At 50.9% G+C, this 4,884-nt stretch overlaps 1 protein-coding gene across 1 annotated transcript in view; it reads right to left on the bottom strand.

Annotated features, from left to right (window-relative positions):
* GSTP1 (glutathione S-transferase pi 1) overlaps window positions 1–4,884 on the bottom strand; it is a 21,910-nt gene that overhangs the window by 3,067 nt on the left and 13,959 nt on the right. The window lies entirely within an intron of this gene.

Below are 4,884 nucleotides of genomic sequence, written 5' to 3'. Positions count from 1 at the left end.
CGCGGAGCTCCGCCCAGCCCCCCTGGGCCGGTGGAGGGTTTGCCGCCTGGAGCTGGTGAGACCGGGGGTCAGGGTTTCCAGAATCTTCTCCAGGCCTTGGCTTTGCCCTGGCCGCCTCCTTCTCCGCTTGGGGCGCAGGTTCAAGAGACACAAACTCTTGCATTTGTTCCCGCAGACAAAAGAGGCTGCACAAAGGACAGAGCCACGTGCCCTGCACACAGGCGCGCACGCACACTCCGGGCTGGGTTTCTCATACCTACCAGCCATTTGGATGCCACCATTTCCCCCTAAATCACCTCACTTTGAAGCATAGTGGTCCCTCCTTTGGGAAAACTGCTGTTTGAACTACTCTGTTATTCTTAGTCTCTTATTCCCTGGGTCAACTCTGTTATTTTTAGGCTGTAAAATAGCTTTGCTTTTTAGCTTGAATAATAGAAAAGATAAACTTAATTGCCTGACCTTGCAAGCTAGCCATCTCAAGGGGCTGATACACTGTTGCTAATATTAATTCACATATTTTGCCCAGTGTTTGTTCATCCAAGGTTACAGGTGTTTGATTAGATATAATATGTATTCAGACTTACAAGTTGTATCGATATGACAGGTGTTTGGTTAAATAGATATGTATTCAAGGTTACAAGCTGTCTTACACAAAGAACTAGAACAGTGGTTCTCAACCGTGGCTGCACATTAGAATCACCTGGGAATCTTTTTTAAAATCCTGATTTCTGGGCTTCATCCTCCGGAAATTCTGTTTCTTTGTTACTAATGTTGTGGCCCCACCTCATAACAAAGAAACAGAATTTCCGGAGGATGAGGCCCAGAAATCAGGATTTTAAAAAGATTCCCAGGTGATTCTAATGTGCAGCCAAGGTTGAGAACCACTGAACTAGAAGGATATAAAAAGAAAATACTCCCTCCTGTGTTTGTTCAGAATTTGACAGAGGTCATCTGCTCTGAACCTGCGCGCAATGAAGATGATGCCTAACGAATTGGCTCATTAGGAGTCTTGTCCAGCTCGCTGACTGGCGATACAACAATTTAACTCAGGTAGCCTATTGGAAATGGACCCTGTTTCATCCCTAAGTGGAAACAGGCTCCGCTGGTTAAAAGTAGAGGTCACTGGCCCAGCTGGTGTGGCTCAGTGGTTGGGCGTCCACCTTTGAACGAGGAGGTCACGGTTTGATTCCTGGTCAGGGCATATGCCTGGGTTTGGGGCTCAATCCCTGGTACGGCCGTGCAGGAGGCAGCCAGCCGATCAATGATTCTTTCTCGTCATTGATGTTTCTATCTCTCTCTCCCTCTCCCTTCCTCTCTGAAATCAATTTAAAAATAGATTTTAAAAATTGTTTAAAGTAGAGGTCACTGTAAAAATAGTCACAAGAACAGTGTGGTTTTTAAACCGATCTGGATAACGGGACACTGAACCCTCCCTTTCTGCGGTAACAGTAGGGCATTTAGGTGTTTCTGGCACCAAACCCAGCTGTGCCCCTGGATGTCATCGCGATGGAGGACAATTGCAGAGGGTTCTGGGACGTTTAACTCAGTCTGTCTGCCTGGGAACCCCTTGCCAGAAGTTCACACTCCACTCGGGGACCCTCTAAGGGCAGCGTTTCATACAGACCCTTCCCACAGAGCTGGCAAGGGGTGCTGAGCTGCAGCCACGGCCCCAGGTGGGGCTGGTTGGCTGGGGGTCCCCAGGAGGCAGAAAGGAAACCCAGTCAGGAGCTTAACAGAGAGATGGGGGCAAGTCAGAACCAGATTCCGGCCTCAGGGCCAGGGCTCTCTCTTCATCTTTGATGCTCCTTCCTGCCCAGAGCAGTAATTCTTCAAGAGCCATAAGAAGCTTGAAAACACCATCAATATGATATATAAGGTAACTTTATATGTGGACAATGAAATGATCATTTCCTTAATGGAGGACAATTGCAGAGGGTTCCGGGACGTTTAACTCAGTCTGTCTGCCTGGGAACCCCTCGCCAGAAGTTCACACTCCACTCGGGGACCCTCTGAGGGCAGCGTTTCATACAGACCCTTCCCACAGAGCTGGCAAGGGGTGCTGAGCTGCAGCCACGGCCCCAGGTGGGGCTGGTTGGCAGGGGGTCCCCAGGAGGCAGAAAGGAAACCCAGTCAGGAGCTTAACAGAGAGATGGGGTCAAGTCAGAACCAGATTCCGGCCTCAGGGCCAGTGCTCTCTCTCTTCATCTTTGACGCTCCTTCCTGCCCAGAGCAGTAATTCTTCAAGAACCATAAGAAGCTTGAAAACACCATCAATATGATATACAAGGTAACTTTATATGTGGACAATGAAACGATCATTTCCTTGCAGTGCCTCGGCAGGTAGAAGCAGGGGTGGCACCCTCCGGACTGGCCCAGCCAGAGGCAAGGGTAGGCGCTGTTCTGGGGCGGACAGTCCTGGCCCACTGAGGGCTGGGCCAGTCGCCATCAGCACAGGCCCTGGGCCTTAGACATGCTCCAGGGTGCCGCCCAGGGCCTGGGCTTAGGGTCTCTGCTCCTCCCACCCCTGGTGGTCCTCTTCCCTCGGGTCCTGCCAGCACCCTCCTTATCCCTTCACATGCAAAACCCTTTTCTTATTTTTCTCCAAGAAAGAGCCTAATCTGTTTGTTTTACTTATGCTAAAAGCAATCTGAAATTTGCCTTCGCCAGTCCTGCCTGGCTGGTATTTAATGAGCTATGAAAGAACAAAGAGAAAAGCAAAGAAACCGTTGCAGTTTTATCTCTGAAACAGTGCAAACAGTTCCCATGTCTGCTACATTCTCGAACTCCATAGCTCTGTCCGATACTCCCCATCTCCAACAACACACTCACACCCATACTCACACAACTCTCTCTCTCTCTCTCTCTCTCTCTCTCTCTCTCACACACACACACACACACACACACACACACACACACACGGACTAGGATCTTGCAGACAACACAGAGGTTTCCTCCTCTGGACTCTCCAGGGCCTGACAGGGACAGAAAGACCTCAGGGTCTGCCTGTGTGGGTAGGGGTCTGGGTCTGGGCTGTTAACGTGGGTGTGGCCGTGGCTGATGCCTCCTCCCACTGCCCCAGCCCAGCCCCAGGTCTCTGTCCCCTTCCCACCTCTCCGAGCCACACTCAGCATCCCTGGTTGCCCTGGGGTGTACAGAAGCCTTTGTTTACCCTCACCTCCATCCCTGTGCCCTGTGGACCATAGAGGTCTCCGGGGTTGTTTTAACTTGTCTGGTCTCTCTCTCCTACCATAGCAGGGTCACAGGGTGGTCTTGGGCTGTTCCTTCATGCTGTACCACAGGCGTGTGTGTGCGCGTGTGCGCGCGTGTGCGTGCGTGTGCGCGCGTGTGCGTTCCTCAATTCCTGGTGCAGCATTACTGCCAGCCTGTGCTGGGTCTCCCCCTGCCTTGTATGCATGCATGTACACGGTGGGGCAAAAGTAGGTTCACAGTTGTGAGGACGTGAAACAGAATTTATTCTTGTGTTATTATTTATGAGTTCTTGTGTCATGAACAACTGTAAACCTACTTTTGCCCCACTCTGCATGTCTGTGTCCCCTTTATCCCCACATCCGAGTCCCACTCCCTGGGTGAGACTGTTCGCATGCTCCCAGGCGTGTGAACACTGGATTTGCATCAGCAGAGCCAGCTTGGCCTCCCAGACGCCGCCCTGGTTGGTGGAGCCACATGCCCGCTGTTGGCTGCAGCCCCACGCGCCCTCCACGTGGCAGGAGCGGCCTGGGAATGTGCCCCAGGCCAGTGGGTGTGCAGTGTCGGGCCTTTGTTGTCAGCTGCTCGTCCTCATTACTGAGGATTTCCATCATCATTGGGTTTAGTTTTCCTCTTCTGCGAATCGCCCCTTTGTATCCCGGCCATGTTCTATTTGATTTGCTGCCTACTCTGCTGGTTTGCTGGAGTCCTTCATTTATTCTAGATCTTACTGTCTTGGCTTTAGACATCACACATGCCTTCTCCTATTCTGCCCACTCTCTCAACGCTGTCCAAGGTGTCTTTCGTTGAACAAACTTCCTTCATTTCAGGGTAATCAAGTTCATCAGGTTTTGGGGGGGGGAGGTGCTTATGTTTTGTGCTTTTGAAATCTTGCTGAATGGGTGCTCTCCCTCCTGTACCTCTCCCTCCCGCCTCTCCTTCCCCCTGGGCTCGCATTGCCTTGGCCTTTCTCTCTCCTAAGCTCCAGGGGCCCTTCTTTTGCTTCTGTAACTTGTTTCCTGAACCCACCCAGCCCAGCTGGCTCACTTCTACTACCTTGGGTAACTAACTTTCTCTTATAATTGGGGGGCGGGGGAGTCTTTTATTACTGCCCTGGATCACAGCATATTCTCCTATGGGTCTTCTGTTAACTCTGTTGAGTTACTTTCTCATTAATGAATCCATCTACAGGCCACCTTGCCTGTCTTTTCAAAAGGAACCCCCCCCCCCCCCCCTGCCGCCCCATCATCCACAGGATCATCAGCTTTATCCTAAGTTACACCCCTGTAGATACTGGGTCTGCCTGTCAGTTCTCTGTCTCTGCCATTATCTATGTGTCTGTCCCTGAGCCAGTACCACATTTTGTTATTATTATTACCGTGATCTTAAAATCTGGTAAGGAAAAGACACAGCTTTCTCCTCCCCCCCCCCCCCCTTCTTTGACTAAGACTGCATTGCGTTTACAGGTGAATTTGGAGAGAACTCACATCTTTATAACGTTGTCATCCTACCCTTCATTATGATCAAGGCCCCTATTCAGAGTCTCCTCTATTATAGGGCGCGGCTCTAGGGTTAAGCCTTGGACTGATCTGTTGGCAAAGCCACAAACAAGTCCCAGCTTAGAGGGCACAGTCCTCTTAGCATAATTAGGCTTGACCTTATGACGCTCCCTAGATC

The sequence above is a fragment of the Myotis brandtii genome, unplaced genomic scaffold (assembly GCF_000412655.1).
Source record: "Myotis brandtii unplaced genomic scaffold, ASM41265v1 scaffold187, whole genome shotgun sequence".
NCBI lineage: Eukaryota > Metazoa > Chordata > Mammalia > Chiroptera > Vespertilionidae > Myotis > Myotis brandtii.
This window is presented reverse-complemented; position numbering and strand designations above follow the sequence as displayed.